The following is a 12385-nucleotide window of genomic DNA, read 5'->3' as shown; positions in this document are numbered from 1 at the left end:
TGGAGGAAAGATAGCCTCTTTAATAAATGGTGTTGGAAAAACTGGATGTCAACCTGCCACAGATTAAAATTAGACCCTTATCTTTCACCATGCACTAAATTAAAATCCAAATGGATTAAAGATCTAAATATTAAAACAGAAACATTAAACTTGCTGGAAGGTAAGTTAGGCAGAACTCTGGAAGACATTGGTATAGGAAAAGACTTTATGAACAAATCCTCAGTAGCATGGGAACTAGCAGAGAGAATCAACAACTGGGATCTCATCTTACTAAAAAGCTTCTGTACTTCAAAAGAAACCATCAGCAGAACTAAGAGACAATCTACAATGTGGGAAAAAAAAATTTCCAATAGGATTTTATTTGTTGTTTCTATTTTCATTTGTCTCAAGAAATCCTTTTTATTATCTTCACCGACATATGGGTCATCTTGGTATATTTGTTTCATTTCCATGTATTTGCATGGTTTCTACCATCCCTCCTGTTGTTGAGTTCTAGCTTTATTCTGTGATGGTCAGAAAAGTCACTTGGTTTGATTCCAATTTTTAATTTGTTGAGGCTTGTTTTGCAGACCAACATATGGCCTATCCTGGAGTATGTTCCTGTGCTGTTGAGAACGTGTATTCTTCAGCTGTTGGATGGAACATCATGTAAAGGTCTTGTCAGATCTATTTGGTCTAGAATACTACTTAACTCAGAAGTTTCTTTGTTAAGTTTCTGTTAGATGGTGTGTGCATTATTTAATAGCAGGGGTTTGGACATCCTCTACTACTGTTTTACCATCTGTCTCCTCCTTTGGATCTATTAATATGTGCTTTACATATTTTGGTGTTCAATGTTGAGCATATCAATAGTTATATCCTTGTGTATTGACCCTTTTATTATAATATAATGTTCCTTATCTTTTTACAGTTTTTCAGTTAGAATCTATTTTATCTCATATAAGTATAGCTACTCCTGCTATTTTTGGGGTTGTGTTTACATAGAATATTTTTTCCATTCCTTCACTTTCAGCCTGAGTTTTTTATACATAGCTTACAGTTGATTATTTTTATCCATTCAGAAACTCTTAAGTCTTTTAATTGGAGAATTTAATCATTTTACAGTCAAGGTAATTAATGACAAGTAACAACTTGCCTACTGCCATGTTGTTACTTTTCTAGATGTTTCACAGATCATTTCTTTTGTTCTTCTCATGCTGCCTTCCTTTATGCTTATCTAATTTTTCACACACAGGTTTTGATTCTTTGCTTTTTACTTTTAATGAATCTACTGTCACTTTTTGCTTTGTGGTTATCCTGATGGTTACAAAAAATGCTATGGTTCTGTAAACAAATAACTTTTAACTTTGACTACGAAGGAACAAAATAATTAAACATATTAGTTCCATTTCCCCACAAACATATTGAATTTTAATGTCACAATTTCCTTATTTTTTTGTACTGGGTATCGAACTCAAGACCTTGTGCTTGAGAGGCAGGTGGCAGCACCACTGGGCTAAATCCCTGGCCCTCCATCTTCTTCTATTTCCTATCCCTTGATAAGTTGTTATAGCTACAATCCTTTGAATAGTTTATCTTTTGTCTTCATGTTAAAGATATAATTGGATTGTACGCCACAGCTACTGGATTGGAGTATTCTGAATTCATCTGCGTACTTCTACCAATCCATCTTACATTTTTCAAATATTATCTTACTACAGATTAGCATCCTATTCTCCACCCCCACCCCCAGTTTGGAGAACTCCCTGCAGGACCGATCTTGTGGTGATGAATTCCCTCAGCTTTTGTCTGGGGAAGAATTTCTCACTTCTGAATGATAGCTTTGATGGGTACAATATTCCTGACTGAATTTTCTCCCCTTTAGCATTCTGAATACATCATCCCACTTTTTCCTGGCCCAAGACATCTAGTGCTGTGTGAAATTTGTTATTTGCTTCTTTTGCTACTTTCTGACTCCTATATTTAATGGGGTCATGATATTTGGGTTGACCTTTCTCTAGGTTTGAAGTTTTCTATTATTTCCTTAAATGGACTTCTCACCCCTGTACTATTTACAGGTTTCTCTTGAATCACAATGACTCTTAGATTTATTGATGTTGTCCTATGTATCCTGTATGCTGTCTTCATTTCTGTTCACAGTCTTTTTCTTTCCTCTCTTTCTGTGTATTTTCTTTCTTTTGGTACCGGGAATCGAACTTGGGATCTTGCACTTGCGAGGCAGGTGGTGTAACCACTGAGCTAAATCCTTGGCCCTCTGTGTATTTTCAGCGAGACTGTCTTTAAGTTCACTGATGGCTTCTTTGGCTTGACTAGTTCTGTTGTTGAGGCTCTCCACTGTTTTTTTGTTTTTTGTTTTTGTACTGGGAATCGAACTCAGGACCTTGTGCTTTCAAGGGAGGTGATGGAACCACTGAGCTAAATCCCTGGTCCTCTCCACTGTATTCTTCATTTCCTTCATGATAGTTGTCAATTTTGGGAAATTTCTGAATTGCTTTTCTTTGTTCTCTTGAGTTTGCTAAGTTTCTTCCAAACAACCATTTTAAGTTCTTGTTCTGAAAAAAATCTCCCATTTCTATGTAATGCGGGTGAGTCACTGGTTCCTTATTTGTTCCATGTGGTAAAGTCATGATTCCCTGTGAGCTCTAGATTCACATAGATGTATCTCCATGTTTTCACATGTAAGAATTAGGCATTTATTTCAGTCTTTTGCATCTGGTTTATTTTATGTCTGTCTTTTTAAGATTATATCTGTCTAGGTTTCCAGTGCAGACTGATTATTGAATTCCCTTAACCTGAGGTCACTGCCTCTTTTTCAGGACTAGATAGTACCCAAGCCCAGGTTTGCTGAGGACCGTACAGCAATTTTAAATTTGGCAATATGTCTGACTTGGATGGGCCAAAGGAGACTCTACAGGTGTACGCAGACTGGAATTGCCAGCCTGGGCCTCCCACATGCAGGGCCAGTGGAATATATCTGCTATGTTGCTTTTAGAGCCTCTCAGATTTGGTATATCTCCTGGCCAAAACAGAGTTCCCAGAGGTCAGAGTCCTGTGTGTATCTCATGAACTAAGGTAGGAATGCTTTCCCTGTTAAGGAATCTACTTGGTGGAGAAGCTGCCGCCAGGCTTAATCTCACTTCTTGCAGTTTAGAAACTGTTAGTTTTGCCAAGCACAGTGATGCATGCTTTTAATCCCAGTACTCTGGGATGCTGTGGCAGGAGAATCATGAGTTCAAGCTTACCAATGTAGTAAAACACTGTCTCAAAACTAAAAATAGGGATGGGGTGCTAGGGATGTAACTCAGTGCAAAGGCACTGCTTGTGTTCAGTCCTCAGTACAGAGTGGGGAAGAAGGGTGTGGCTATTAGTCTAAAGGGGCTTCTCATTACTGTAGCATCTTTTGATGATTTGAGAGGAAAGAATCATAGATATATGTTTTCCTTACCATCTGCTCATAGGTTTTTTTTGGGGGGGGTTGTTTGTTTGTTTGTTTGGTACTGGGGATCAAACTCAGAACCTTGCACTTGCAGGGCAGGCAGTGCACCATGAGCTAAATCCCAGGCCTGTTCATAGGTTTTTATTGCTCTGCAACCCAAGGGATCATCAGAGCTTCAGCTTTGAGTTCTGGATATTTCAAGTAGTTATTTTGTCATGGACAGAAAGCTGATTTTCTATATGGGAGAGTGAAGCTCAAAGAATCCTACTCTACCATCTTGGTGATATTACTATGAACTTCTAAATTAAGACTTCGAGGATTATTGTCCTAGGTGAAAGTCAGTGTTTTCCCATTCTGAAATCACAACCTATCACTGTCATGTAATTGATTTAATAGCTTGCAACTTGCCTTTTTCCTTTTTTCTTTAACAAACTAGATCAGTAAAGAAATCGTGGTGGTGAATGCCTGTAATCCCAGCACTCGGAAGGCTGAGGCAGGAGGATCGCTGTGAGTTTGAGACCAGCGTGGGCTACGTAGTGAGTTCCAGGTCGCTCTCAACTACATAGTGAGACCCTGTCTCAAAAATCCAAAAAAAAAAAAGGCATGTCACTGAGTACTCAGTAGATTGAGTACTCAATAGATGTGCAATTTTCATTTCAGCTATATACATAAGAAACCAGGTTACTGGAGTATAGGGTTATTTCTCACCGTGGCATACTGTTAATAAAGTTTGAAAGTCTTTAAATTTTACAAGTTTTTTACATTGGTTAGGCTGAATATAATCCTACATGTACGATGAAAATTTCAAATTCAACAAGGTTGAGCCTACTACAATCGTTCCAAAGGATCCCTCAGTTCAAGTGGACCCCTCTTCTGACCTTTAACTCTCAGTCTTGCATTGCCCCCCAAACCAAATAACTCAACTATTGTGCTTATTGTTCCCATCTTTTTAAGTTTGTTCTTGATGCTGAAGATGTAGAAAACACATGTGAACACATCAATATAATGTGCTTCAGGCTAAGAAATATCTCAGCAGGGCCAGGGATTTAGATCAGTGCTTCCGCTACCTGCTTCGCAAGTGCAAGATCCCGAATTTGATCCCTGGTACCAAAAAAGAAATATCTCAGCCACCCTCCTCATGTCCCATCTAACACATCTACCTTTGTTCCTACATATACTCTGCAAGCCATTCCTTTTAGGTCCCCAATCTTTCTATGCAACTGATAAATACAACAATGTGGATAAATCTCAGAGACATAATATGGATTTTTTAAAAAGAGCTCAATCCAAAACATTACATCCTGAATGATTCCATTTATATGACTTTCTAGAACAAGCAAAACTAATACATAGTGAAAAAAAAATAGCCACCTTGGGGCAGGTGGTGATAATCAGGGACTGACAAGAGAAAGTTAATGGGGTAGTGAAACAGTTCCCAGCTCAATACAGTGTGGGTTATATGGGTGCATCCATTTCATAAAGATAAGCAGTGATATTTGTACATTTCAATGTATACAAATAAAAACCTACAAAAATAATCTACGGGGCTGTGAGTGTTATAATAAAGTGTTGATCTAGAACAGTCACAGAAACCTCAGGTGGTTGGATTACGGGGTGGGGTGTGCCGCATTGACTTGCCGCTGGGAGGCAGGGCCTGGCTGGAAGAGGCAGATCATTGTGGTATGGCCTGGAAAGGTCTCTATCCCTCCTTGGCACCTCCTTCTCTCTGCTTCCTGACTACTATAAAGTGAGTCGGCTTCCTCCATGCCAGGCACTTCCTCATGCTGTTTCTGCCTTAGACCCTGTTAACCATGGACAGAAACCTCTGAAAACTACAAGCCAAAATAAACCTCTCCCCATTTAAGTTGTGGGTATTGGGCACTGTACCTCAGCAATCAAGAAACTGATTAAGATGGGAAAAGGAGGTACAGATCAGAATAGCAAAATGCTGGTAGTTACAGAAGCTAGATAACGGCATGTAAGGTTCATTTTGTTATTGTTTATTTTGTATCTTTCTAAAAGTTCTGTAATAAAACTCTTCATAAAATTACTATGATTTCTAATCAGGTTTTCATTCACACAACAGCTATCATAAAAACACAAGTGGTATTCAACAGCCTCATAGTCTTTAACAAAGCAATGTTTGAGATACTGAGTATACGTTATTATTATTTTTTAAACCTAGGTATTTCATTCCAAGCTATATGCATTCTACGTCTGTAGATGAAGAGAACTCCACATTTGGGTTCAACTCATTTCACCTTTACCATAACGCATAGTAATTATTCTCCTGAGCCTCATGAACCAGTATCAGTCAACTAATTAAAAAAAAAAAAAAAAAATCCTGGGCCGGGGATTGAGCTCAGCTGTTCTGCCACCTGCCTCGCAAGCACAAGGACTCAAGTTTGATTCCCGGTACCAAATAAATAAACAAGTAAATAAATCCATAAACCTGATATGTATCATCAATATAGGAACCAGCCTGATCTTTAGCTTCACTAAATTATGATTTTTTTTTTTGAGACAGGGTCTCACTATGCAGGTGTGATTGACCTGGAACTCACTTTGTAGCCCAGGCTGGTCTCAAACTCACAGCAATCCTCCTGCCTCAGCCTCCTGAGTGCTGGGATTACAGGCGTGCGCCACTATGCCCAGCTTCACTAAATTATGTGGCACCAACTCAGACCCAATGCCTCCCCTAAGAATGTATAAGACTGCTCTGCTCCTGGCCACTTACCACACAACATAATGGATGGAAGAGATGTACACCTAATCCAACTTCTAAGCACTTTTCTCTCACTGAAACAAAAATAATCTTTGAGCTGTACTCAATCCAGCTGGCATATGTCCTACCAGACCCTCAAGGAAACACATCCTGAGGTCAGCCACTTTAGTGGCCTTGGCAATTTAATAAGGGGAAAAGAACTCAACCACTTATGAAAGTAGTTTAAAGTAACAAGGAATCGATTTCCTTCCTTGGAAAGAAGCCAACAGTCTGGCTGAGGACCACTTATGAGCACCCACCATTTCCCACTGTTGATGGTGCTCCAGAAACTCATGGGGTTCCACACCATCTGCACTTCTCCCACACCCGGGCCACCGTTTCTCCATATCCAGACCGTGATTTTGGTTGTCTGAGATTCACCATTTAGGTGCCTTCCAATCTAGGATCCTATGGAAAGCGACCACACCTCTAACCCCAGCACTCTGAGGGGCAGATGTAGAAGGATCGCTACCAGAAGGTGGCTCCCCAGAGCAACTTACTGAGATTGTATCTCATGATGAAAAGTAAAAAGGGCCAGGAAGCTTTGGTTCAGTCCTCAGTACCACAATTTTATTTTTTAAGCTTCCTTTTAAGCAACTCCTTTCTTGGGCTTGGATCCACAGGGCCTGCTCTTTCCTACGTGTCCTGGTGCTACTGACCTTATTAATGTATAACTGTCCCTCCCATTATCACAGTGCTCTTTTTAAAAAAATAGGTGATGCTGATTTTTGTCAGTGTCTTCCTCAGCAGTCATTGGTTCCTTATCTTTAAATGCCAAGATCAAATGTCCACTACTTTCCATCCAAGAGCAAGTTCCTTTAGAACAGTAAAACTCGATGGACATCTACTGTAACACACAAAGTCCCTCCTTAAGTAACAATTTCTCTCTTGCCACACAGGACTTTGCAGAGATCTCTTCAATGGTGTGGATGTTCTTATCCGACAGCTTCCAGGCTGCCAGGGGCTCACCAGGCAGTCTTGGTTCTTCCCCCAAATAGTACAAATCAGCACAAGCTATTGCACTGGAACCCCCTCCCACTGACAGTCAAAAGCCAAGTCCTTTTTTGGTGTGTGTGTTTTGGAAGTTCTAAATAGTTTACTCCTAGGGATTCTTTTTTTCTTTTCATTGAGTTTATTGGTATAATCTAAGTATACAATACAGTTACGTTCATTATTGGGATCTTGTACCTTTACATAATAGGTCTTGGTTCTCATTTTTTCCCCTTGTCCCTGCCTTCTCTTCACCCCCTCCTCCCCTCCCCATTTACAAATACTTTATTTCCATTTTTTCAGTTTCTCATATTTTTTCCTCTCCCTTATTACCTTTCCCCCACCCTTCCCACTTTCCCTACACCTTTAGCCCTTTACTTCCTATTTCACATTATTAATTGTCTCATTAGGATCCTGTGTACTATTACAGTTTTTCACACCAGAGAAACTATTCGGTATGTCAGTTAAAGAAATCTCTGTATGAACATTAAAAATATGGAATCCTAAAATAAAACTAAAAAGGAAAGTAAAAGAGAAAAGGCAATGATGTAAGATTAAAATAATCCTTAATTCTGGAGATGAAAATGGTCCCTTAACATATTTAAATTGCTTCTTGCTCTTGTAGTCTTATCTTAGTCTTTTTTTTCATTATTTCGAGAATACTTTATTAGTTTCTGTAATCAAACCCACCAAGTCCTTTTTCTTTACTTTGTTTTTTTAGGGGGTGGCACACGACTACTACATGCAATCCCTGGGTATTATCTGATCCAAGATGACTCATTTTGAGTGGAAAGGTCTTGCTCGCCATCATTTGATAACGTGAGTGCCTACTGAGTAGGCAAAAAGGACATAAAAATCTACCTGAGCCAAGTGTGGTGGCACACACTGTGATCCCGACACCTGAGTGTCACCATGAGCTGGAGGCCAGCCCGGGCTACCTAGTGAGTTCAAGCCCAGCCTGAACGATACAGCGCAACTCTTACTCAAAGCACAAAATCAAAAAACACAAAAACAACAAAAAAAAAAACCACATGATTAAAAAAAAGAAGACACAAATGACTCAGATATCAGAAATGAGGGAAGACCATCACTACAAATCCCATATATACTAAGAGTATCATAAAGGAATATAAGGAACAACTCGATGTCTAGAAGAAATGAACCGATTCCTTGAAAGATACAATCTGCCAAACTCACACAAACAGAAACAATCTGAACAGGCTTACATCTATTAAAGAGACTGAATTAATAAACTTCCAAAACAGAAAGCACCAGATGGGTTCACAGATGAATTCTATCAACCACAGGAAGAAATTATACCAGATAAGAGCAGAGGGACTAGTTCATAACTTACTGTATGAGCCCAGCAAGATCTAACACCAAAACCAAACAAAGACATTGTAAGAAAAGATCCACAGTTCTTAGGAACACAGTCAATCAAATTCTACTATTAATATATGTGTTAACCAATATATAAATTATACATATATATATAAGCCAATCAAATTCAACAAGATATATAAAAACAACTACATACTACGATCAAGTAGGTTTTAGTCTAGCTATACAAGAAAATGAGACAGAATAGAAACTATAAAGAGGGCCAAAATTTAACTCAGTGCTGCCACTGCCTGCCTTGTAAACGCACGGTCCAGAGTTCAATCCGCAGTACCAGAAAGAAAGAGAGAGAGAGAGAGAGAGAGAGAGAGAGAAACTAGAAAGAGAGCAAGATAAATACAGCCAACTGATTTTAACAAAAAATAAATGCAATATAATGAAAAGATAGCGCCTTCAACAAATGGTGTTGGGCCAATTAGACATCCATATGCCAAAACAAAGCAGAATAAATCTAGAGACAGATCTCACACCCTTCACAAAAACTCAAAGGGGTCCCCAGACATAAGTCAGAACTATAAAACTCCCAGAAGATAACCTAGGGGAACATCTACATGCCCTTGATTTGGTGATGACTTGTTAGATATAATAAGGCATTACCCATTGAAGAAATAAGCCAGGTTTCACCAAAATTAAGCATTTCTGTCCTATGAAAGACACTATCTACAGGACGAAAAGATAAACCATAATTGGGATAAAATATGTGCAAAAGACACATCTGGTCAAAGACCATTACCCAAAAATACAAAGGACTCAAATTCCACAATAAGGAAATGACTGGCCCAATGTAGGCTAAGAACTTTCACAGATGTCATCGAAACAGATCACAAGCACTAAAAAGGTACGTGACGTCATATGCCACGTGGGAAATGCAACGCCAGATGATCAGTAAACATTTATCAGAAAGGCCAAATCCCAGAGCACCAACACCACGGAATGCTGGTGAGGACACAAAACAACACTCACTCCCTCTTGTTGCTGTGGTGGGAATGCAAAATGGTACAGCCTCTTTGGGAGAAAGTCTGGCAACACCTTACAAAACTAAACATACTTTTATCATACTATCCAGCAACCGTGCTCCTTAGTATTTCCCCAAGAAGTTGAAATGTCCACTTAAAAACCTATATACATAGTGAGACCCTGTCTCAAACAAAACAAAACAAAACAACAACAAAGCCGGGCGTGGTGACCCATGCCTGCAATCCCAGCACTTGGGAGGCTGAGGCAGGAGGATCGCTTTGAGTTCGAGACCACCCTGGGTTACATAGTGAGTTCCAGGTCAGTCCCAACTACACAGTGAGACCCTGTCTCAAAACAAGACAAAACAAAACAAAACCTATACACCAATTTTTATAGCAGCTTTACTCAAAATTTAGAAGCAACCAAAAATGTTCTTTACAGATGAATGAATTAAAAAGGCTGTTGTACTCCCATACAATTAAGTTTTCAATATTAAAAAGAAATGAACTATCAAACCATGACAAAACATGGAACTTAAATGCGTACTAGTGAGTGAAGGACAATCTGAAAAGGCTACGTATTATATAATTCCAATTATATGCTATTGTGGAACAGGCAAAACTATGCAAACAGTAAAAAATCAGTGGTGGAGGAGATTCAGGAGCAGAGGATGGAGGCTGGGGGGCACCAGGGATCAAACTCTGGACCTTGCACTTGCCAGGCAGGCAATGGCACCACCGAGCTAAATCCCCGGCCTGCGCATGGAGGACACTTAAGGCAGTGAAAAGTTCTCTTCACACTACAGGGAAGGACGGTGTGTTGGATTAACTAACGGTCGACTAGGCAGCGCCCAGCTGAACTGAGTCACCGTGGTCCTGGGAGCGGAGACCCACCTGAGGAGTGGCAGAGCTGGAGGAAGACTACGGCGCTGATTTTCCTGAGAAGCTTGCTGAAACTGGTTTTCCTGACGCAAACGTGGCCGTTCTCGTAGTCAGAGGAGCTCGGGTCCTCGCTGTCACTGGGAATGGCCGATGTTCTTATCAGGGAAGTCCTGCCCTTCACCGTGAGCATCGCTTCCTGCTCCACGCGACTCGCTCGGCCTGGTGGCACAGACCCTGCACCACGCAGGCGCAGACTTTCTGGCTTCCACCCCTGGCCTCTGGGCCTTCCCGGTGCAGGTCCTCAATACGGACCTTCACGGCCTCTGGCTGGACTGGCGGAGGAAGGACACTGCCTTGGGTTCTAGGCCTTTAGCCGGGTTTGTGCGGGACAATGACGTGGGATCCAGCCCTCAGCTGGATTCTTTGGATCTCTAGCGAGTGGACGGATCTGTTGCACTCTTTGCAATCGACTTTTTGAATATTATAAAATAATCCTGTAAACTACATGTCCTGCAGTAAATCTATTCCCTTGCAAACCCTAACTACAGCAAATGGATATCCTTGTACCTGTGTCAAGATTCAAAGAATGGATTGCAAGAGGGAGCCCGATGCGAGCTGATGGCCTTGGGTAACAACAATGGCAGTGCAGTGTTTATCACTGGGACAACTGACGGCCGAGGCTGAGGACAGAGGGAGGTGAGAGCGCCATAGGAAATCTCTACACCTTCCTATCAATTTTGCTATAAACATTAAATTTCTTTTTAAAAGTCAAACAAAAAAATTCTACCCACCCAGTCTCCCACATGGCTCCTAACCATGAACAGCTCTTAGCTTCTCTCCATGGAGACATGCTAACAAATAACGGGACAGTTGTTAGCCCTGGCCCCACTAGGCCGTGGCCACCCCACCTTCCAACAGCCCCTTCCTTCTATTTACCATGCTGGGTATGAGGCCTTAACCCATTTTCCTTCAGTGGGCCAAGGTCTAAGAATAGTTTTCTGCTACAGACAGCAGCCAATAAAAGGCATAAATGAGCAGGCTTTAAACTGTTCCTGACCTAGCTTTATGCTGTAAGAGGCACAATGAAAAGCTGGATTCTGGTCACTAAGTTTCTATCTGATTTGTTGCTATTCTTACATCTCACGGTACGCACACAGAGGCACTATAGGAGTGCAACTCTTCTTGGACTGTCTGGTCACAGTCCTTAGACACTAACTGAAGGCCACAAAGTTCTGACCATCATTACTAGGAGTCAGTATCCTAGCTGGGCACGGTGATGCATCCTATAATCCCAGTGACTTAGAAGGCAGAGGCAGGCGGATCCAGGGTTCAAGGTTATACAGCAAGATCCTATCAAGAAGAAAAGGAGGCCAGAAATAGCAGTATCTTCAAGCATAAAGACCCAAGCTCGATCCCTGGTACCAAAAAAAAGTCTGGGGGCAGAACCCCAGACTCACAAGAAATAGCAGTATCTTTACCTTTAACCACAGATCACAGATCAAGATCTTTGGTTCGCTTATCAATAAATTACTCTTTTCTGCTCCTTTTAGCTAATACTTACCAAATTGCTGATTGGTAATCATTCAGCTATTTAAATAATAAAGAGCATACAAACCAGAGAAAAGCACAGATCACTGTATTTATTACATGTTTAACTGAACATATTCAAGTTACAGAATTCAACTCCAAAATAAGCTATTACATGCCTGTTAAAGTGTCACTCGGTTGCATTTTTTCTAACATTTTAATCCAGCAGAATACGTTAAGACACATGTATAAATTCAGTGCACTTTCAGTGGCTCACAATCTTGAAACAAACAACACATTTGTCCAAAAAAAAAAGACAAATAGTCCGGTATTTGAAAAGTATTATTGATATGAAATAAAGGGAAAATGAAATACTGCACTTTCACGACTGATTTGGCAGCTGACAATGTAACACTGTCAGAGGACACACCT

At 40.5% G+C, this 12385-nt stretch overlaps 1 protein-coding gene across 1 annotated transcript in view; it reads right to left on the bottom strand.

Annotated features, from left to right (window-relative positions):
* The window catches only part of LOC109117332 (histone H3.3A-like), a 16844-nt gene extending 6213 nt beyond the window's left edge, over positions 1 to 10631 (bottom strand). Inside the window, exon 1 of the mRNA XM_010638753.3 lies at positions 10439 to 10631. The gene's annotated coding sequence lies outside the window, so the exon portion shown is untranslated. The remainder of the gene's footprint in view (positions 1 to 10438) is intronic.
* Positions 10632 to 12385: the final 1754 nt, after the last annotated feature.

This window comes from Fukomys damarensis, unplaced genomic scaffold (genome assembly GCF_012274545.1).
Source record: "Fukomys damarensis isolate Sample0158 unplaced genomic scaffold, DMR_v1.0_HiC HiC_scaffold_17, whole genome shotgun sequence".
NCBI lineage: Eukaryota > Metazoa > Chordata > Mammalia > Rodentia > Bathyergidae > Fukomys > Fukomys damarensis.
Note: the sequence above shows the minus strand (reverse complement) of the source record. Positions and strands in the feature narration are given on the sequence as shown.